The 24,303-nt window shown below is 43.6% G+C and overlaps 1 protein-coding gene across 10 annotated transcripts in view; it reads right to left on the minus strand.

The window, feature by feature from the left end:
• dlgap4b (discs, large (Drosophila) homolog-associated protein 4b) overlaps positions 1-24,303 on the minus strand; it is a 143,029-nt gene that overhangs the window by 35,268 nt on the left and 83,458 nt on the right. For all 10 annotated transcript variants that reach the window (XM_054783324.1, XM_054783330.1, XM_054783327.1 and 7 more), the window contains one exon: positions 14,262-14,312. The gene's annotated coding sequence lies outside the window, so the exon portion shown is untranslated. Of the gene's footprint in view, positions 1-14,261; positions 14,313-24,303 lie in introns of those variants that run through there.

Here is a 24,303-nt window from a genome sequence, read left to right on the forward strand (position 1 = left end):
TAAAGCTCAGTGGCTCATAAATATGTAAATAACGAGTTTTCAGGCTGGAGTTGTGCAAGCTTGATGCTAATTTGTCCAACATCCTGCACTGTGGGAACGCTAAACCGGTTTAACCCTAATGAGAGCTGTTTAGCATCACCATCACCTGCTTAATGTGCCAGAAATAGATCACCTGATTTTACGTCTGCAATGTTTGGACTTGTCTCTTGGTTTTTGTTACATCAGTATGATTAAGATGTGAGCTTGCGCAAAGGACATCATTATCTCCTCTGAGGACTGGTGTACAGCTCCGTCAGCCAGAGTCGAGACCATCTGCTGCACATACTCACAAGCACTGCCCTGCATGGAACATAGGGGGCAAATCTGCATGTCTTTGTGTGGGCTCTGAATTATTGGTTTCAAACTTAGAGAAGAAGAGAGCGAGAAGCTGCCAGAGCGAGTTTGATGCCGGTGAAAATGAAAGCAACCTAGAGGGAATGAGGCGGTGTGAACAGCGGCGGAGGAAGATGAGAGACGTGTGCGGAGACATGCAGGATGAACAAAGGGAAAGGTTACAGAGTCGGGAGAGTTCAAGTCTTTGTAAACACGTTAAAGAAAGCAAAGTCTGAGATGGGAAGTCTTCTGATCGTACAAGAGAAGGAAAAGACGACACAATTAGTTACGCAGATTTTCATGTAAGAGGTGATCAATTGTCTTTTTTTTTTTTTTTTTTTTTTTTTTTTCCCCTGTCCTGTCCAGCCTTTAAAGCAGATAGAATTGTATACCTAAATGCCGTCAAGTGCTCAACAGATTTACTCTGCCAGAGAGAAGTGTGATATACACTTCCCCTGTCATACAAAATTTATTCGACCTTGATGCTTGTTATAAAGCAAATTTGGAGCGCCCGGACCGGAGCAGGAGGGGACAGAGAAGAAGAGAAAAGGAAACGGGGGGGGGGGGGGGGGGGGGGGGGGGCGAGAGGGGACAAAAACAAAAAAAAGAGAGACAAGAGACAAGGACAACAGCAGCAACAACAACAATTGTGACAGAACAACAGAAACATACAGAACGACATCAGCAAATAAATGTCCGTGACAACTATAAAGACGAACAAGGATAAAGGACAAATCAATATCAACAACCAGAATGACGAAGCTGTCAATGACAATCAGACATAATAGCAGTCATGAAATGATGACCTATGACAGTGATCACAATGACAATACTGCATTGAAACAGTCGCACACAATAGCAGTCATGAAATGATGAATTATGATAGTGATCACCATGATAATACCGCATTGAAACAGTCACACATAACTGTAGTAATGAAATGATTATCCATGATAGTGAATAGAATCAAAGTTACTGTAATGCACATCATTGTAAAAAAAAAAAAATACATATACACACATATATACATACATACACATACATACATACATATATACATATATATATATATATATCTATATATACACATATATACCGCACATACACACATATATATATATATAGTCATACTGCTGAAATCACCGTCGCTGTAATAAAACCAACAACATAATAACACCCTGGATAACTCAGTGAGTAATGTGGGGAAGTACGTATGTACTGTGAGTGTGCATATGTACAGGTATCTCTGTATGTAAGGAAGACTTCATATATATATAAAGGTGCAGGAATGTGTGGGCGTGTGATTGTCACTGAGAGTGCATGAAAGGAAAGGGGCCGCCTTCCACCTCCCAGAGAGCCCCGCCCCAAATAGCAAGGCCGGGCCCCGGCCGCCAGAAGGCCACCAGGCCCATAGGGGCAGGCAGCACAAAGATCAGTGCCCCAAGAGCCAGCCCAGAGAGCCCCCCCCCCCGGGAAGACCAGTAAGGGGCCGAAGAGAGGTAATCCCAGCCAAGGACAGGGCGCCAGCGGGCCGGAGGACTGCCAACCCCCGAGACCAGCGAGAGATCACACCCCACAAAGGCAGACGGGTACCGGGGGCCACAAACCGGCAGGCCCAGAGACGCCTCCACAGCCGGAAAGAAGCCCGCCCGCGCCGGAAGCGCCAATTCCCCCCCACCGCCACCCCCACCCCCAGGGAGCGGAGCCCGGCCCGCCCCGGGCCAACCCCCGCCCGACCCCCGACACAGGGCCGCCCCGCCAAGGGATGCAGGAGGCACACCCTCCACCCACCCGGCGGAGGCACGGGCGGCAGAGATGTATCGCCCAGCACCTGACCCCACGGAGCAAACCCCTGTATGCCCCCCCCCCCCCCCCCAAAAATAAATAACTAAAATAAATAAATAAATAAAAATACACACACGCACGCACATACACACTCCTACGCACCCACACACACGCACATAAACACTCCTACGCACAAACACACCCCTATGCGCACGCTCATACACACTCTTACTTACTCAAGCGCGCACACACACACACACACACACACACACACACACACACACACACACACACACACAGTGGTCGACTGCCCGACACCCGGAAGCCCCACCCTATCCCCCGTTGGTAACCCAAGGAGCAGCGGAGCCGGGGACCCCGGGGTCCCAGACATACGATTCAGAACCCAGGGGCGGAGAGCGCAGACCGCCGGGGAGCAGGAAGACACCCGGCCACACACCCCCAGCGGTAGGACGCCGCCAGCGAGGCAGACAGGGGAGTCAGCGAGGAGGAGAGCGGGAAACCGAGCAGGCAGGCGGGAAAACGGGCGAGCAGCCAGGCGAACCACCACACAGCGCCAACCGAGACCCGCGGGCCAGCAAACCCCGAAGAGAGAGCGGGAGCACCACACCCCAAGCCGCAGGGAGGCCAAGCACCAGCGCCGAGAAGGCGAGACCAGCAGCCGACCAGCCGACGGCCCCCACAAACCACCAGAAGCCAGACCAGCCACATGCCACCAGAGCCGACAGCGCACCACCCGCGCACCGGAGCCCCACCCCCGACAAGCCCACAGACAGACCGGGGGAGGCGAGGACACAGACAGCGGCCCGGCAGCGCACAAAGCGCAACGGCGACAGACGCCCAAGCGCCCGGCAGAGCACGACCCCCCCCAGCGAGCCCGGCCCCAGGGCACCCGCCCCCCCCACCCCCACCCCGCCACCCAGGCCCACAGTACCCGCAAGCATGACCAAGCCCCAACCCACCAGCCGGCCCGGCGCCCCAGCAGCCGCCACAGCGCAGCAACCACCGGCCGCCGCGACAGCACACGGGCCACCCGAAGCACCAGCACCGCCCCCCGGAGACCGCCGAACCCGCCCCAAGAGCGCAGAGGCGCCCGCGGCACGTGTCAGTCCAGGGGGGGCACCGCAAGCCGCCCCCCCCGGCGCAAGCCCCGGCATCAACAGGCCCCAGAGGGCCACCCCAGGGAAGGGCAGGCGAACCAGACAAGGGCACCCCACAGGCCAGGCCGCCCCGGGCGAGCCACCGCGACGGCCAGGCCCCCGGCCACACCGCCGACCCTGGCGGGCAGACGCCGAGGTGCACGAGGCACCCCAATCCAGCCCGCCCCACCCGTGTATGTGATAAGGTGTGATAGTGTCTATGATGCAATTAAAATAAATAAATAAATAAATAAAATAAAATAAAAGAGGATGGTGTATCTGTGTGCATGTATATGGAGTGTATGTGGATGATAGCTAATGATGCAATTAAAATCGGGGGACAGCTGCCGCTCGGAGGGCCCCTCACCTGGCCAGCCCCCCCAAACCCTAAGTGTCTACTCTGCGATTAAAATTGGGGGGCAACAGGTCAGTGGCACAGCAGGAGCAAAGGAGCCCCGCAAGGCAGCTCCCCTCCCCAATCACGCCCGACCGTAGGCCACCCCCCAATGTCCTATATATATGTGAGGTGGTGCAGTGGCACAGGAAGGACGGGTGCCCCACACCCCAACGCCGCCCAAACCGAGCAGGGGGGGGACCAAGGACACATGACCGACCGGCCGCCCACCACAGCCCAGGCTCGGGCGTGCCGCAGGACACACCACAGGCCCTACCCGGCCCGCCAGGATGCCCAGTCCGGCCCACCCAACCCCCCAGAGGCGATACCCCCAGCGCCCCCCCAACACCGGAGCCCCACCGGAGGTAGCGTCCACAGCGCCACCCCCAAACCGCCAAACACCACGGACAAGCCACACGCCCCCAAGGCAGATCCGACCGCCACCAGGACAGCGGGAGCCGCGCCCACGCGCCCCCCGCATACCACCACGGCCGGCAAGGGAGCAACACCACGACGACCACAAGAGCACCGGACCCCACATAGAGCGGAGCACGGCCGCACCCACGAAGCACGCAGGCCAGAGGCGCCAGGGAGGGACAGAGAAGCAAGCACCGCACGACCGGGCCCGCGAGAGGAGCGGCCCCCGCCCGGCGCCCAAGCAGATGCCCCCGCCCGCCCCGCCCACCGCCACGCCACAGACCGGCCACCGCCCCACCCCCCGCCCATCCACCAACACGCCAAGGGGGAAACCCCGGAGGGAGGGAGACAACCGCCGGCCCGGAAGCAAGGACCAGCCTGACACCAGCAGGCAGCAGGGACCGCCCGCCAGCCCCCCGCCAGCCCGACCCCCAAGCCCCCGGCCAAAGCCACCCCCCGACCGCCCCACCCCGGAGCAAGCATCCTCCCGCCGATCCCGGAAAGCACCACGCAGATGGACACCACGCCGCCCGCCCCCACGCGCAACCCGCCCACGGCCCCCACACGCCCCACCCACCGAGCCACAGCGGCCCCGTCCCTGAGGGGAGAAAGCAAGGGATCCCCCCCACCCCAGCACCACGCACCCCCCACCCCGAGCCCAAACCGCACATCCGCGACCCCCACCTCCGCGCCCCCCGTCACCCGGGGGACAGCCACAGGCGCCGGAGGATAACAGGCAGCTCCCACCTATCACACATACACCACACACATAAATCAGCAAAATAAAATAAAATAATTAAAAAAAAAAATAAAATAAAAATAAATAAATAAAAAGGGGCAACCCAAACCACCCTCCCACCCAGGGGAGATGGCTCCGCGGGGGCAGCTGGGCTCAGGCACCCGCGCCCCCACCAGGGGGAGAGGCCGGCCCCCACACCCCACACCGGACGGCCCCACGCGGCAGCCGAGCAGGAGGGCCCAGGGCAGTCCCCGCCCCACCCCCAGAGGCAAAGGAGGCGAGGGAGAGCCAGCGCCACCAGCCGCACACGGGCCCCCCCAGCAGCAGTAGGCGCCCGGCACCAGCAGGATGCAGCACCCCATCCACCCACCACCCCGGAGGCCAACCAACGCCGCCCCCTGGGCGACCCCCCCGACCCCGCCCCATCACCCAACCCGGACCCCTCCCCACCCCCACCCACCAGCCCCCCCAGGCAGGCAGCCCAGCAAAGAAGACCCGGGACACCAAGCCCGCCACCGCCCGCCCCCGAGGTACCAGGCCCACCCAGCGACCAGGACCACACCCCACGCCAGATGAACGAGACCCCCAGGGGCAGAGACAGATGCCCTCACCCCCCTGAGAGTCAGGTCAGGGAATTAATTATTGGTGCCCATATAGACTGAAATTCTGACATTTGTTCTTTAGATTCAGCAGACATTCTCTCCATAGCTATATGATCTAACAAAAGATTTTTGTAAAGAGCTATGTTCAGTTTCTTCCTTGATTTCCAATTGATGAGAATGGTTTTCTTGGCGATGCTTAATGCAGTGATGAGAAGCTGTGTTTGATTTGTTTCTACATCAATTGTGGAGAGATCGCCCAGCAGGCATAGTAAAGGAGAGGTAGGAATGGAGAACCCAAGTGCCAAAGATAGGTACTCACACACTCCGTGCCAAAAATTTTTAATGGGAGCACAGGTCCACATGGAGTGTAAGTAGTCATCTATTCTATGGTCTGAGCAGTGTGTACAGATGTTAGAGTCAGTTAAGCCCATTCTAAACATTCTATGTCCTGTGTAGTGTACTCTATGAAGGATTTTAAACTGAATCAGCTGTAGGTTGGGATTATTGATTAACCGGGAAGCATTAAGACATATTTGCTTCCAAAATTCAGGGTCACAGCTTGTAGATAAATCTGAGCTCCATTTGGAGATTGGTACTCCAATTGTGTTGTCATTTTTTGAAAGTAGAATATATAATTTAGATAATGTTTTAGGGGCAGATATTTTTAAAAATTGGTCAATAGTGGTATTGCTTTCCCATGATATGGTCCTGAAACTTGCTTTAATTATGGATTTAATTTGTATGTATTCAAGAAATTTGTCATGATTTATTCCATACTGTGTAACAAGGTCGTTAAATGAGATAAAGTTGTTTCCTATAATTATATTTTTCATACAACTTATTCCTTTTTCGTGCCATGTTGGGAAATTTAATGGTTTCTTTTTAAGCAAGATGTCAGGATTATTCCAGACGGGAGTGTATTGGCAAGGAGTGAGCGAGAATTTTGTTATTTTTAAAAATTCCCACCAAGCTGTCAGAGTGTTGCTTATATTTATACTTTTAAAACAATTATTTTTTCGGAGGATTTGGCTAATGAAGGGCAGGTTACAAATTGGGATTTCGTGGCTAAGTGATTGTTCTATGTCTAGCCATAAATAATCCAATGGGTTAGGGTTGATCCATTTTAAGATATACTGTAACCTGTTTGCAAGGAAGTAGTTGGAGAAGTTTGGGAGTTCTAAGCCCCCATATTCTTTAGATTTTTGTAATGTTTTGAGACTTATTCGTGCTGGCTTATTTTTCCAAAGAAATTTATTTATATATGAGTCTAATGACTTGAACCAAATTATAGATGGTTTAGTGGGGATCATGGAAAATAGATAATTAACCTTGGGTAAAATCATCATTTTCACGGTGGATACTCTGCCTGTAAGTGAGATGGGCAAGGTTCTCCAACGTGCAAGATCATCTTCTATTGACTTCAATAGTGGAGTATAATTCAAGCGGATCAGGTCTGACAGGTTGGAGGAAATGTTAATACCCAAATACTTAATGTTCCCTGAACACAGCGGTATAGAGGGGGTGCTCTGGAAACCAAAGTTAATGGGCAGTAGAGGTGATCAATTGTCACTACTGCAACATTCCATTATTTGCTTGAGCAAAGACACAAAGGCATGGGCAAGATTATCAATCAATCTAGTGTTCTTCTGGGTGGCACACATTCCCTTAGACACACCAAAACCTCGTACAAAAATGTTTCACAACAAAGAACAGGGTGGAAATATACTATACAATATACAATAATATAATATAAACTCCATCGTGTCTCCCATTTTCTCCTCTTGCAGGTGTGATGATCAAGAGTCCCAATACTTTAGTCCATATGCTGTACGTGTGACACATATTTAATAAATGATGTGAGACTGAAGCAGTCTAACCTTGTCCTAATTACACCCTATCTGCTCCTTCAGTGCGTTGCTCTGGCCTATTTTCACAGTTATAAATTTATCACCCTCCCCTTCTGTTGTGATAGATAACCCACACTCATTTTAGGCCATGTCTGAAAACTGCAAATCAGAAAGGAAGTCAGAAAAACATGGTGGCACAGTGTCACTACCATTGCCCCAAAACAATATCTGCTGTTCAAGTGAGCATTTAAAAAGCATGATAAGTTACTACCAAAGGAAATGAAATATTTCAAATGTGATATGATTTAGAGTGGAACTTCGGTTTTCGTGATTAATCCGTTCCAAAGGGTCCTTCTAAAATCTAATCACATGAATACAGAAAAAAAGGTTTCCCATAGGAAACAATGTGAATATTTAACCTGTTCCAGACACTCCAAAATGTAAAGACAAAACACTTTTAACAGAGAAGAGCAATATAGTTTTACATGCAGAAAACAATGCAAAATGCAGCTATCGAATATTTTAGTAATTGAGTGTCCTCTTTCGTGCCTTGTCGTTTTTTCTCGCCTCTTTAATCTTCCCACTCCTTCAAATAAACAGCCGCTTATTCTTCTACGTGGGTGACGTAAGTGCGTTACGATTCCTTGAAGCGGAATAAAAATTCTCTATTATTTTTTGTAATCGCGGTACTCAAATTAGTGGAGGAATTATTTCACCCCTACATATAAATCACAAATGATGTCACAGAGTCACCCAGCTGCCATTGTCTACAATTTGCAACCTTCTTTGGCTCCATGGTGGAGTTATTTAGCAGCCTCAATCAATAAAAAAAGCACAGAGATTGAACCCACAGAGTTACGTAGCGCTCTTGGACGCCTCATCACAGCCGCATTGATAAAACTGGGAGCGCAGTGATTGACAGATCCTGCTCCGACAAGAAGAAGATGATTTAAGAATTCCGCATGAAAACCGAGTTTTCCGCTGTGTTCTGTTTTGCAAGGTAAAAACAGCTATGTGTTGTTTGGGTAAATGATAAGTTTGAACCAGATTTGCATCACAATCCCTGACAGCAACAAAGAGAGACAGCACATTATGAAAGCACCAAATTACTATCAGAGTCTAAAGGTGAGAAAAGGAAACGTTATCTGGTCAAGGGGTATTAAATGCATTAAAAAATGTGTAAACCCCCAGGATGGGTATCTGGATTTTTTTCAAGATCCATGGCAAATCATAGGGATTCATTCAAACGGACATGAGCATGCACGTGCACTGCCACAAGCATATTCTTAGGAATGCACGTATAATACAATGCTTGAATGCACCATTCAAGATAATGTGCAGACACACACTTACACATGTGTGCCTCAAATGCTAAAAGAGTCATTTTTCTGAGGCAAAAGCAGGTGTTGTTCCATTTTAAAATGCAGCATTAACTCACACTTGATTGTAGTTGGAAGCAAAGACCGGCGAGGTGTTTCTCCAGCTGACCTTCACAGCACGTAAGAGTTAAATGAAGGTTTATGAACGGTGCCTGTGGTTTTATCAAGAGACCTTGAAGGTTTTCAACATGTAAGAAGCGCTCATGTCTTACTCCTAAGCCTGGGCTCAACGCGCCTTGCCTCTCATGTATATGAGCAGTCATCCACAGCCTGTTATGAACAACCAGGCTTTGACCCATCCCACTAGGATAAGCTTGAAACCTAATCCAGTTGAAAATGCCCTTGGAATGACACACCCAGGACTACAGACTGCGATGCGACTAAGGTCGACTAAAATATGAGACATTGCGAATGAAATTATTCATCTACTCGAGCATGTGCGACCAGGTAAAAGTACGTATCCCACATTGAGTTGACAAGGAACGTCCCTTATTAACGTGACAATCATAAATAGTCTGTGAAATCAACTGACGACAGCTCGTCACAGGCTAAGCCTATCGATGCCAGCGTGTGTGAACGCTCATGTTTGACTCACATTGTAGTTTGACTATTCTACCATCTTTGTTTACACATTTTGCCTGGCTCCACTGTCTCTCTGGCAGCAGCCACATAACTATCTAGCGAGCTAGGTATAATTATCCGCCGAGTCTCTGGTCCACAGATTCCAAATGTGAGTCTTTTTTTTTTTTTTTTAACCACAATGCCATTTTGTCTTTAAAACAAACCAGCAATGCGGTTCATTCGGAGCTCGTTCATGGGGTACGTGCTAACTTCCTTTTTGAAAGTGTCTCTTAACAACCTTGCTCTCTTGCCACAATTATAATGATTACGTCTTGTCTTAAAAACATGAGTTGTGTGTCTAAGTTGTTTAACATAAACACGTAGTGTGTCCAGCTTTAAAATGGTGATGCTATCATGGGATCTCAAACACAAATAGCTCACCTCTCCTTTGTTTTTGTCAAAGTAATTTTAATACTGTAGTGCTGGAAGTTGGATACAACTGCGCTATCATAAACCTGGACACTCAGTTTACACTGTTTTATCTTAAGAAGGACAGATTTATATAAGAATATTTTTTTAAGTGTTAGAATATTCTGTTACTTGTGTTTTTTCTTACTAAAAATATATATTATGAAACAATTAACTTCCCATGTATTACTTTTACTCTAAAACAGCCATGAAATTGCCAACAAGGTGTCCCTTATTATTACAGAAATTAGCAACCTTACCAGTTAATTTGCCAATTTTATAATATGATTATTGAATATTTTGGTTGCTGACAAACTTGTGCGCCACACTTCAGCCCCATAGTTGACAGTAACGCGCAGATGAGCTAGTTTGGCAACCCACACCAAAGAAGAAGGAAAGAGGGCGGTAGTTGTAATGCATATGATGCCACCAGTGAGGCCTTCCAGAAGCTAGGGAAAGAAACAGGGTTGCTAGAGATGACAGTTGTCATTTATTTTTTGAGTATTTATCAGTAATATAGTGGAAATGAGAGAAAATGTGAATATTTACATTGCAAGTCAATTTCGGTGTACCCGCCCTAAATTGTCTGCTTGCGTTCCTAAAATTTTAAGGGCCACTGTACTCCTAGTAAACAAAGTTAGTCTGGAGCCCTGACACCAAAGCCATAGTTCATTCCAAAAGATCTTCCAGGCTTCACCCCCACAGAGGAAGCAGTGACGCAATGAGATTGCCGTCTGCATGTGAGGGGTGACCATGTGACAGGAAATAGAGGACACCAAGTGGCTCATCCCCTGTATTCATGCCTTTCAAATCCCCATGTGACGTCACAATAATACCCTAATGGCCGTCTGTCAACCTATCAACCTGTCAGCTGCACAGGGTGGGGGCTGTTGCCATGACAACGGTAATAAAGCCAGCAGGACAGGTCAAGATGGCACATCAGATACGTTTAATATGACACAAAGAGCTGTCATATACGTTATCAGCTCTACAGTATAAACCTTCTGCTCGAATGGCTTTTCTCCCTTCTAATGTCATATGGAGGCTTACTATTGAGCACAGACACCTGCATTGTACTGTAAATATGTGGTTTTGTTACGTTTTGGATTTTACGTCTGTGTTGTGCTGCTATGCACCGTCCCCTGTGTCTTGTCATTTGTTTCTTGTTTTGCTCTTCCTGGGTCTGCCCTGCTCACTGTGTCTGCACCAATCAGGTTGCTTTGGTCTCTTTATTTATTACATTATATGAATTTATTTATTATATTTGATACACAGTATCCCTTGTTTGTCGCAGTTTATTGGTTCCAGAGATGACCGTGACAAGTGAATTCTTTAAATAGAAATGGAATATTTTCACAGAGCAAAAAAAAACCTGTTTATGACTTTCTAAATACGGGTTTTAACATTATTAGAGCCCTTTTTGAGATTATTTGCTTGAGGAGAATAATATCTGAGTGATGGACAGTCCACCTTACCAAAAAAAACCCACAATGTTTAATAAACAAAAATCTGCATAAAACAAACATATTACCTAGTCTCATGTTGATAGGTGTATTAAAAACTTTAAAATCATATTTCAAAGGTACACCTATTATTAGGGGTGTCAAGAGACACCCAACTCACGAGACGATGCACGAGATTGGGTCCACTAGAGCAAGATGAGACGAAATAGTAACATTGATTATCAGTAAAGTACAATGAAAAAAATATGACTGGGCAAAACAATGCAGGTTTGTTTTGAAATGGTAATCATCCCGCAAATTGATTTTTGAGACCAAATAAACCATTGTTATAATATACTGTATAATAATAATAATAATAATAATAATACAGCTCACTGTTTTTCTTTTATCTGCTTGTACATAATAACACACAACAGGAGGAGCAAAATAAAGTTCAACACAATGATATGTGGGCGTTTCGCTTGTGTGCAGGAAAAGTATAATGCATCAGTCACATCACTGCGGTCTCATTCAGAGGAGAACTCCACTTTGATCACCCTGTTGCTACAATTTCTGCCTTTACTGATCTGATGATCCCCCGGCAAATGTTGCCTGTCACACTCAAATTGTGAAGTATGAATTTTCCACGGTGAAAGTCGTGTGATTAATTTATCACTGGATTAATTACACAGCGTGGAAACAAAAGCCAGTGTCAAACGTAACCTCTGGATCCATTTCTAGCACCTCTAGCAGCGCCTATTGTGAGTGGGATTTCACTTCATCCACCATCCCAGGCAGGGAGACTCGTCCCAGGAGCCTCACCGGAGGCATGGAGAAGAGCGCTGTGATTGGAGCATTTTGTTATCGCTGAAACACAGCCACACAGCCGGCAGGACCCCCGTTTGTACAGGAAACTGAATGCGCACATAAGGGGGTGTGCATGTGTGTACACGTGAGAATTGTAATTTAATGCTAATTCTTTTGTAATGCTTCTTTTAGTGCGATGACAAGGACAGAATCACGTGTGTGTGTGTGTGTGTGTGTGTGTGTGAGGAAGGATCAACATGAAAGAATGAATGACCGTGGCTTGACATTAAAATGTATTTATTTATTGAGGGTTTTTTTTCTCAGGGATAATCCCTAAAGTAAAAGTCAAGCAGCGCCACTGATTCGGCTCAAAATGCAATCAAAGCATTCTCAAGAGAGCGATGCATTTCTTTATGTCTGTTTTTTTGTACAAGTTGACCATACTCATGTTTAAATATTCCGTTGGCCCTGAAAGCTTACTGTGAAGATATGCAAGAAAAATACTGAATGATGGATGCCTGTCGAGGACATGCATCCGACACACATATTCAGACCTGACGAGTAAATGAGTGCTGAGCACAAATAAATATGAATCATTTTTTCCCCCTCATTCTTGCAGCGCCCCCTCGAGGATGCGGCCATGTGGCCCATATCTAAATCTGCCACTGCATGCACAGCAAGCTAGTCTGTCCTCCTGTCCAACTTGTAGTTAAAACCGTCTTTTGACGCATGTAAGCAACATCGGTGGACACAGTACAGTCGTCCCTCACCACTTTGCGATTCAAATTTTGTGGTTTCACTTTATCAGTTACCACAGTTTTTCTAAATTATAGTAATAAATCATGCTGTTTCGTGGTAGAATACGGCCTATTATTAGTAAATAATAATAATAATAATAATAATAGGCATATTTAAAGGGATAGTCCGGATTTTTTGACATGACATTGGATGACATCCCCGTCAGCAGTGTAGTACATCAATGGTGTCTTATCCCCTCGTCCATTTAAGTAAAGAGTTTGGCTTCTCCAAACAAAATGCGTTTAAAAGAGTAATACATTTGCATCTTAAAAATGCCCCCCTGAAAAAAATCAGACCTCACAAATCGCTCTGCGTTATATTTGTCTCCCGCCGTGTCCCTGTGCACTGTCGCCTCTCCATTCTTGGGTATGTGATGAAGACGCTGGCATCTTCTTCTGCGACGGAGCGCCGCGGCCACCTTGTTTACATGTGTGTTCCAGAGCGGAAGAAGATATCACTGTTGATGGGGATGTCAGACGTGGTCATGTCAAAAAATCCGAACCGCCCCTTTAAGCAAATATTACGTGCTTTTTGTTACGTTTTTTATGCTTGAAAATGGTTAATTTTAAAAAACGTAACAAAAAATAGCTAAATTAACTAAACTAACTCGATACAGATCATGTGGACGGAAGAATCACACTTGACAGGAAGGAGGAAGTGGGAGAACGTGGAGGAGTGTAGTGTACAGAAGGTTGCACATTGTAGGGAAATTTGTTTTATTTGTTTAGATATTTGAGCTGTCACAAAAGCAAAAAATATTTGTGTCAAAGTGAAAGTTATGCTTTTAAAAAAAAGCTGTTTTTCTCCCTGTTCTAGTTGGGAACTGATATTTTCCAAAAACTTACCTATGTACTACTGCTGATTACTTAAAGAACAGAAAAAGGTAGGAACAAACTTTCTTTTCTGATGAAAGCCTAGTCTATCTTTTGGAAGGTTCCATGTTTCTATAAACATAGAACACAATAGTCTGTGTGCCTTGGAAGATCAGTAAAAATGGTCTAAAATGGCAGGTACTGAAGGGGCTGCCTTCTGAAAAATGGCTGGGATTGAACACCTTAATGTGTAATGTGTTTTTCCCATTTTCCTCGTAAAGTAATACAAATCTATACTCTCTTATTTCACCATGCCTTATAAAATGCATGCATTTTAAAGTCAAGTCGCCACAAGCTTCTCCAGAACCTGCTGAAAAATTCCCACATCCTCCTCAGTTATTGACATCGCCTCAAGCCCTCCTTGTGCTCGGGATGAAAAATTTCTAAAACAGGAAGCCGAGAGGAAGGTTATGTTTGAAATGTGAATTTGACTTTCTCATCCTAGCTTCTCATCCCCTTTGAAGTCCTGTCAGTGCGTTTGCAAGGAATTGCAATTAGCTACTGGAATATGATATACAGTTGAAGGTTACAAGGTGCAGGGCTGCCGCATTGTTCACTCATGTTTATGCATCATTAAAACAAAAAACAACACCAGCAAGTTAAGCTCAAGTGACGACTTACATTGGTAGCTCATTTCTCAGAAGCCTTGACGTGAGCGTGAGTGGAGGATCCCTGAAAGAGACAACATTGTGTTATGAACCTACACCACCTTGTCATGCTTTACTTACAAGAAAACACACATAGCTGAGGATAAAGCGTTGTCATGCACATTAGCAACTGTGCTCAAATAATCAGATCGTGGGCTCAAGTGCCTGAGGGTAAGCTGTGTTCAGGTTGAGGCCAGGATAAGTCTACTTTTACTCTTCTCTGACCTACTTTCTTGCACTCTTCTCCTTTCCCACATCCCACAAAGGCACCACCTCACTTTAGCACATTTCAATCACAGCAGGCTCCCACTCATCCATATTCTGGTCGCTTTTATAACACCTGCAGTGTTCTAGACGCTATGACAATGTTGAATGAGGACTGTCGTCACCCTGAGCCTCAGCAAACACTCCCACCATGTGTCCTGCATGATAACACCACTGTGCACACAAAGAGGTTAGCTCTCTGGTACAAGTTCATGTGTTTATGCATCGGTATCTGTGCGTGTGTATCTAGCTCTGGAAAAATCTAAGAGACCACTGCCAGGGTCCACTGTATTGTCATTTATTAGTATTTATTAGCAGAAAATGAAACATGGTAAAAAAAAAACCCAACAAAACAAGATCATGAACTTTTGATTTGCATTTTTACTTTTAATTACCGTAATTTCCGGTGTATAAGACGCACCGATGTTTAAGCCACACCCACTAAATTTAGAGAGAAAAACAGATTTGTACATATATTAGCAGCACCAGGCTATATGCTGCATATGTCCACGTAATAAGTCCGTAAGGACAAGTCCATGAGGACCAGGCAGCTCTTTACTCTGACAGGAGCCAATCACAAGCTCTGAAAAAAATGAAGACGAGCTTGTAAACCCATTGGAAATCGCAGGATGTCGTTACTCAGTCTGGCACACTGTGTCATCTTACAAAGAACGCTACAATCATCACACAGCAACTTAACACTAAAAAGGTAGCTAAGAAATATACAAGATACACGATACAAGTACCAATACGAGTTTAAAATAAAAAAACAACAGCTATTTTAACTTCATCCCAAAATGCATTTTGTCCCAGCAAAGCATTTCATTGGTTATTCGTTATTGCGCTGCTATGATGTCAGCCTTCCGCGTGGCTCTGGGGTCCTCTGGCTCCCTCTGGTGGACAGAGGCAGCATTGCAGCCAGTTTATGTTTTTAAAGCTTAAATAGAATGTCTTATTTTTTTTTAAAATTACTAAGACAATTTTGACTTGTTCCATTGGCAGAATTTTTTTGCTTGTATTTTTGTTTTTACTTGTGCTTAGAGGGGCACGTTTTCCAGTGCAGGGGTGTCATTTCATGTCGAGAGAGCTCTAATAATGTTAAAAAACCTATTTAGAAGGTCCTAAACAGGTTTTCTATTCTCTATGAAAATATTCCATTTATAAACGTTCAAACGCTAGAGCCCCTATTATACCAGCGAACCATGACAGACAGCACTTTAAAGAATTCACAAATAAATATTGGGAATGGCATAACCCTGATTTTTAATCTCTGCTTCCATGCGTCTTGGCACATAGTTTAAATTTGAGGTGGTCTCTTAGATTTTTCCAGAGCTGTATGAATATATATATAATATACGTATATCTGGCTATTCATCTAGTCGATCCGAAAGAACATACAGTGGGCCAAGTGTACATTGCATCCAAAGCAAAAGCAGAATATGAACCCAATCGTTACTACTCAGTACATCCAAAAGTAGAAAAGGCCCATACGTCAATAAAGGTCTCCTGCACAATCTAGCACAATAGCGCACCAAAATGCATAAGAATTCTTATTTTACATCATTCATCATTCCAAAGAGACATTAAAGTTGCTGAAAAGTATAACCTTGCTCTGGTTTGGTTTAATTTTATTTGAACATGCATGCAGGTTCGAATGGAATACATCTCATGAATCATTTCACAGTTCCACATGTCCAAATAATTGATAATTCTATTCAAATAAGCTGCTTTATCCTGCATGAAAATTGCTGGATACTCACTAACAGTAGTGTGGAAATCACCCAGGGCCACAGTAACACTATGGTCCATAAAAAAATGATGGGAAATAAACAACAAAAAGCAATGCAAATGGCACACAGGAACCACTTTGCCTAAAAATACCATGCGCAGCACAGCAGATTTAGAGATACTAGATGTAAATTATCTCACTACATGGAGATATGGAGACCTTTTGCACCTTTTATTATTATTCCATACTGGTCTTCTAACCTTGGGAAGCAAACAACGTGTGATGTACTTTTATTTACACAGCTAAATACCGTAAATTTTGATGTATAAGCCACGCGTATCCATGTATCCACGTCATAAAATGGCATATTGTGGTGCACACGAGTCCGTGAGGACCGGGCAGCTCTTTGACACTCAAAACGAGCTTGTCAACTCATTGGAAATCGCAGGAGGTCAGTATATATAACAATATAACAGTCTGACTTATTGTGTCATCTTAAAAACATTAAACTCATCACACAGCAACTTAAAACTCAAAAGGTATACCTCAGAAATATACAGACATGTACCAATACAAGCAAAACATTTCATTTAAGGACAAGCAGCATAGCTGCTTCTGTCCACCATAAGTAGCCAGAGGACCTGGAGCCCAGAACCCAGAGGGAGGCTGACGTCATTGCAGCATCCCAATGAATGTGTTGCTCAGACGCAATGCATTATGGGAAAACTTTTAAAAGATTCGTTTTTGTTATTTCAAACTCGGATTGGTACATGTTTGTATATTTCAGAGATATACTGTTATACATAATGACCTCCTGCGTTTTCCCGTGGGTTGACAAGCTTGTTGTGAGTGCACGAATAGCTTGTGATTGGCTCCTGCCTAAGAAAGCGCTACTGTTTTCTCACTGACTTGCGAGCCAAACAGTATTTAAACAATTGGTAGAAGTTCTGAAGCAATGGAGACGTCACAAGATTAGAATTCAGCCATAAATTAGCTGCACCACTGTATAAGCCCCTGGGTTCAAAGTTTAAGAAAAAGTAGCGGCTTATACAATGGAATTTATGGTATGTTTTGTCTAAACTGACTGATGAATACATTGCTGTTACTACAAGTCCCACAATGCACTGCAATACGTGGTTCATTGAAATGACACAAACCAGTGGTGGAAAATGCTAATTTTATACAAATTACAGTAATAGTTCATTTCTAAAAAAAAAGCTCTACCTGTATTTCATCAAAGTGCATTCCAGGTATCAGACCGACACACAACATGTTACCATATTTTTATTTGGTCTCTCAATTGTGTCTGTTAAAAATGCAGGCTAATTCGCTACAGGTTTCAAGCTTAGCCACTGGAAATATGGTGGCCTATAAAGGACAAAAAGCATCTCAAAAAGCGTTCATGAACTTGTTATGGATGGTCCAGTCTAAACAGGTTTATCCTATTTCTATGCCGCTTATCCTAATTAGGGTCGCGGGGATGAAGTAATTATTCGGTTTGAATTACACTTAAGACACCAAAAGACAATCCGACTCACCAGGTTGATTTTCAAAACAACTTCTGTAGGTTTTCGTTATTGATATTGTGTAGTTCAAATTAGTTTGTTAATTTTTTATCAATTAATTTTTTCAATGTATGCACTGAAGCTTTGGTAACTTTTGATGAGTCGGGCCTAAATATGCTTAGAAGCTGCCTTGTGTGAAAGTCTTGAGACATTTTCCTTAAACCAGTCAGAAGGCACCACCAATTTAAATAGAAAACAAAAAAAGAATCAAGAAAAATATAACTATACTGTATTAGAAAATGCCATATGTCTCTTGCCATATTGTCTCTTGACCACACCATTACATGTTTTAGAACCGCCTTACAATTTGCCTTGTACATCCAAAGCCAATTGTAGAGATTGTTCAAACACGTCCTCCTGCTTTCTGAGAGTGCTGTGACCTTTGAAACAAAATGTCAAGAAACACAAACACGTACACGATCCCCACCTCTTAGCTGTGTTAACAATGCTAAAGGTCAGCAGCTTCACAATCTATATTCAGAAAACAAAACTATTTAATATAAATACAGGCGGTCCTTGTTTTAAGGCGGTCCGTGTTATGGTGTTATGAACGCACTCCCATAAATTATTACTACAGGGCAAATAGAAAAAGAGAACTAGTTAGTTAAGAATACGTAGGCGTACACTGAGGACGGATGTCACTTTTGTTCTTTTTAGTTACATTTCTAACTTGAATGTCCATGATGTCTCCCAAGCGTGAGTCAGACTCTGCAGGAGGCAGCGTTCCATAGAAAAGTGAAAGTGAAAAATGAAGTGAATTATAATTTGTAAAATGCTTCGAGGAGAAGTGGAGAAATCTACAGTGTCTGCATGCCACTCAAGGATAAAGAAGGTATTCTTGAACATGTGAAAGGATCTTCTACTATGAAATGGACAGTGATAACTACTGTAAGCAGCGTAGCGGTCTCAATTCCTTGCAACATGCCTTCCAGTGTGCAAGACAATCACAGGTAAAAAAGTAAGGAAGTTTCATTTATCCATCCATCCATTTTCTGTACCGCTTGTCCTCACTAGGGTTGCGGGTATGCCGGAGCCTATCCCAGCTGTCTTTGGTCGATAGGCGGGGTACACCTTGGACTGGTCGCCAGCCAATCGCAGGGCACATATTGACAAACACGTTTCATTGAATTCTTATATTTCCTATTTTTTATTACTGTATTTCATATATCCTTTGTGTGTTCTGTGTACAGTGTGAGTGACTTAGATGTTAATTTAGGTATAAGTTCCGAATTACACCGAAACTCAACGTACATCGCAGTCGTAGGAATGGAACTCGTTCGTATCTACAAACTTACGTACACAGTACATACAAGTAGTTCATGAAAATATTCTAATAGGATTCTCCGTTCAGTTATTCCAAATTCTGTTGACCACTAGGATTTCTTCCCAGGAGAAGTGGGAACTCCAGCATTTCTAAACTCACTCACTCTTATAGTGCAGATGAAGAAATATGAAAGACACTTTAGGGACCTTGGGGGATTGAATTTGGAGTTGGCTTCAAGAAGCAGCCGCTCGCTTCATCACCCGCTGCAGATACGAAGTAATGTAAGGCTGCACTTCACAGCTCGGTTGGGCCAGAGGTAAATAAATTAGAAATGAGAGCAAGGAATCAGACTGGAAGGATCTGCTGATTGGACTTAAATCTTCTTTCATGGGCCAGGATGAGGAATATTTTGACTTTTTTAGGAGATGTTTCACTCCAGGAAACGCAAAGTCCAAAGTATGCTCTATTATTATCTGTTATCTTTATTATTGTTATGTTTAAATTAATGATACACCCTCACTCGACACAACATTCAGTATACCTGCACATTCTAATGAGATAAAATGCAATAATAAGTAATGCATTACATTATACTGTAAGGTATTTATTCCCTAATGTGGCTCAAGCAGGCAACTCAAGTATTATAAAAGCCTCTCAGAATGATGGAGTGCAATTCTACAATTTAGTGCACTCATTCTACACTTAACTCCAGACTATTTTAGGATAGCAATATATCCAAAATTGAACAAGTAATCAGGTTTTTGTTTAATAGAAATTCCTTGTAGTCAATTTTTAAGCATGGAATCCAATTACTCAATGACCTGAAGTCCACTGTGCCCACGTGCATGTTCAATTTCATATAGAATATAATAGTTAAAGGCTTCCTCCAACATGGGAAGAAAAAAAAAATCTGCAAAGAGTATTTTAGAAATCAGTCAGGGCTGCTCACCAAGATGAAGATGATAACGTCTCCTTTCAAGCAATTTATGGTGTTCAACGAGCAGATGGGAGGCGACTTGAGTGCGACCGAAGAGGGAGTCTCGCAATTAAGGCAGCGTGACAACGTTTTTGGAAGGAATCACATGCTCATTTAAAAAAATCTCAACATGTTATCATTATGCTAATGACCGAGGAGCTGGCGGCAGCTCCAGCAACTGGATTAATTGTAGCTACACTGCAATAATTGGATGTGTGTGTGTGTGTCTGTGTGTACGTGTAACATTGAAATATGTGTCCTGTAACATGTTATTACATGACAAGAAATAAATTGCTGGTTAGGCACTCATCAAAGGATGCAATACAGAATTGGATGAAGAAAAAACACAGCATGTTGTAGAATATATGCAACATTTTCATTTTTTGTGTGATTGAACAGTGGCCTAGTGGTTAGCATGTTGGCCACACAGTCAGGAGATCAGGAAGACCGTGGGTTCGAACCTAAGCTGGTCATCTCTGTATGGAGTTGGGCATGGGTTTTCTTCCTCCCACATTCCAAAAACATGCATGTTAGGTTAATTGGAGACTCTAAATTGTCCATAGGTATGAATGTGAGCGTGAATGATCGTTTGTCTATATGTGACCTGCGATTGGCTGGGTGTTACCGCCTCTCGCTGGGATAGGCTCCAGACTACCCCACCCTTAAGGATGTTTTGTGATGAAAAAAGCATTAACAATACAGTTGGAGTCATGTAGTGTATAAATAACACAACAAGACGCGAGCCATATTATACACTAACCGAGGCAAAATTTTGGCGTATTTTTTATATATTAACCAACAAACGACAGACGCTAAGCGAGGTTCCATTGTATATATAACCTTACATGGGTTTTAGCTTGTTTACAAATGTAAAAATATCAACATGGCCTCTGCATGCTTTGACTTTTCAGTGTGTGGCCTTCAGTGGAAAAAAAATGTGCACACTCCTGTTCTAAAGGATGAACTTGACATTTACGCTTTCTATGGTTTATCTTCTTAAATGTAAGCAGAGAACTCCTGCAGCTGATCTGACACCGGAGTTGAGCGTATGCTCTATGAACCTCTCGGTCTGACATCCACAGGGCTAAAAAGTTGCACAGCGGCATGAAATGAAAGCATATTTTTCCCCAAAGTTGCCAGTTTACAATCTCTCCCATCTTTAGAATTTTAATGAGCTCACGTGTTGCAGACATTAGAAACAAACCACCGAATCTCGAGAGCAGCAGTGCTGAAGCTGAAGATCATTTGATTTCTGATGGCAAACTGATTTTGTTATCATCTGTATGAGCCAAAAGTTTAATTCACATCACCACCATATTGATACAGCTGTGTATCATATACAATACTATGCAGAAGTATTGGGCCACTGCGAGCTTTCTTCTTTTTAATAACCTTTCTCACATCAGTAATGTTGCCGTTGTAAAACAGTAACAAGTACAAATACCAAACACAACATATTTCCACAATTTCAATGAAATGTAAAGCATCCTCACTAGGGTCGCGGTATGCTGGAGGCAATCCCAGCTAATTTCAGGCAAGAGGCGGGGTACATCCTGGACTGGTCGCCAGCCATGTAGACAAACAATCATTCACACTCACATTCACACCTATGGACAATTTGGAGTAACCTAACTTTTTGGAATGTGGGAAGAAACCGGAGTACCCGGAAAAAACCCAAGCATGCACGGGAAGAACATGCAAACTCCACACAAAGCGGAGATTTAAACGCAGGTCTTCCCGATCTCCTGACTGTGTGGCCAACATGCTAACCACTGGCCCAGGCTTTCATTATTTTACAATTATTTATCTCACAACAGGCAAAATAATAACATAACAGTCATCATCATCATAACATGGGCTACTGTTGTGGCCGTACTCCAGCTAAAACTCTGATTTCTGTCCACACTTTCGGAAGACATTTATTGAAACACACACAAGCGTGAGTTTTATGTCTTAAATGGCTTATTTTCTCTGATTATATCTGCTATATTGGGTAATGTCAGTGTGAAGGTGACAATAGGGGTGTTCTTTCATGTCTAGAGAGCTTTAATAATGGTAAAAATCGTATTTAGAAAGTCATAAACAGGTTTTCTATGCTCTAACTACGAAACTATCCAGTTTATTAATAATGAATCCTACTTCGTGGAAATTCAATTATTGCGGTCGAGTCTGGAAACAATTAACCGCGATAAATAAAGGATTACAGTAGTGCATTTGTACAATACATATCTGGAGCTTTTTTCCTGTGTATAAACATCCTCTTCAGCATGGCATTCTCAGTTGAAAGTGGACTTGTTAAAGAAAACTTTATCCTAAGCAGGGCTCTAGCAGGGCAAATTTAGCCCCCTTGATTTTCAGTCTGCTGTAATAAGCCGTGTTTCATTGTTTACTTCATATATTTTTTGACATTTAGGTATTACTTTTGTGTCACTTTCATTGCTTTCTTGAATCTAGGACTAGTAGTCATGGTGATGTGTTGCCATTGCCATTTATTTAAAGTAAAAAAAACAAACTATATGATGACGTTATGTGCAGTGTTGTGTTTGCTAAATGCTTCTTCACTGAATTTATTGTAGATCGGGGGTTCCAAAGTCCAGCACGGGGACATTTGTGGCCCTTAGCTAGTTTTTTCTTGGGTCGTGGCATATTCTAATAAAACAATTAAACATGGGCTACTGTAGAACATCACCAAATAGGCTGAAAACATGCTGTGGATCGGTCCAACTACACCACCTTTGGTTGGTGCAGCTCACATCTGTTTGTCCATCCACATACACACACACACAAATATATGCAGTCATTTTTCCCAAGAAAAAATCAGAATATTTGGTGTATAGTAAAAAATATACCAGCAGGTGGTGCCGAACAACTTCTCCTAAAGTGAGTCAAAGGTTTCCATCCTGTCACCCAGTACACCCAGCAGTGACCCGAGTCATCAAACAACTGTTGAGCAGCTATGAAATCCTTTTTATTGCAGTCTACCATCTGTCGTTTTAATAATATTGAAAACATGATTTAAAAAAGAAATTCATTTTGGCTTAAAAATATTTTTCCCGAAACATAGTTGTTTTGTATTCAGGCATTTTATATCATTATATTTGTGGCTTCAATCTATCATTTTTTTCCCAAAATATATTGCTAAATCATACTGTTCGCTGGTTGAATACGATCTACTATTAAAAAATATGCATATTCAAGCAAATTTGACATATTTTTTTGTCTAAATTAAGCATTTTCAAGTATAAAATTGGCTAAATTAACTAAAATACAAATATAAGGCATTCAGAAGATGCATTAAAAAAAATGCTGTGAATGATATGTAGTAGGCGTGCCACAAGATCTCGTGTCACGAGATCTCGTAAGATTAAAATGTGAAAAGATTTCTCGTTTAGAAAGAAAGTGTCCCGTGTAATAAATTAATTAATTCAAATGAACTCAATCATTTTATTGTGTGCTTGCGTGTCAACAGGCTTTTACTGCAGCTTTGAATGATCTCCAATAAAAATCTGTAATAAAAACACGGGCTACTGTTGTGGCCGCTAAAACTCAACTCTGAACCCCCGATGTCACCTCCTTCCGCCACTCAGCTCCCCTAGGGAGCCAATTTATAGCAACACACGAGCATGTGTCTTATTTATGTCTTAAATGGCTTATTTACTGCTGTTATGTCAACTATATGGGGTAATATGAATGTAAAGGTGACTATAGGGGTGTTAGTTCATGTCTAGAGGGCTCTAATAATGTTAAAGAATATATTTAGAGGGTCGTAAAAAGGATTCCTGTGCTCTAACTACGAAAATATCCGATTTATAAATGAGGTATCCTACTTTGCACAAATTCATTTATCACGGTCGGGTCTGGAACCAATTAAACGTGATAAACGAGGGATTAATGTATATGGTAATTCATTTTTGTGTGTTTGTGGAGTGTATTACAACCACTATTCGGACTGTGACGCAGAAGACCTTTGCACGTGCTCACTAACACTCACACTGATGGATGGAGCACAATATCTACATAATCTAGTGCTTTATTTCTCGCCAAGCCTCCAGCTAACTGAGATAATCGATGAAGCTGCTTTAATGTGGAGTGCCTCTGGAGGAAAGTGGTCATTGTGTTGTTTGTTTCTGGAGGTAGCAGTCTATTCATTATTTCAATTCATTCAAGTCTTAATAAGGATGAATTAGTCTAGCAACACTAGTCCCTTGTCTCATGCAC

This window comes from Dunckerocampus dactyliophorus, chromosome 8 (assembly GCF_027744805.1).
Source record: "Dunckerocampus dactyliophorus isolate RoL2022-P2 chromosome 8, RoL_Ddac_1.1, whole genome shotgun sequence".
NCBI classification, from domain to species: Eukaryota; Metazoa; Chordata; class Actinopteri; order Syngnathiformes; family Syngnathidae; genus Dunckerocampus; species Dunckerocampus dactyliophorus.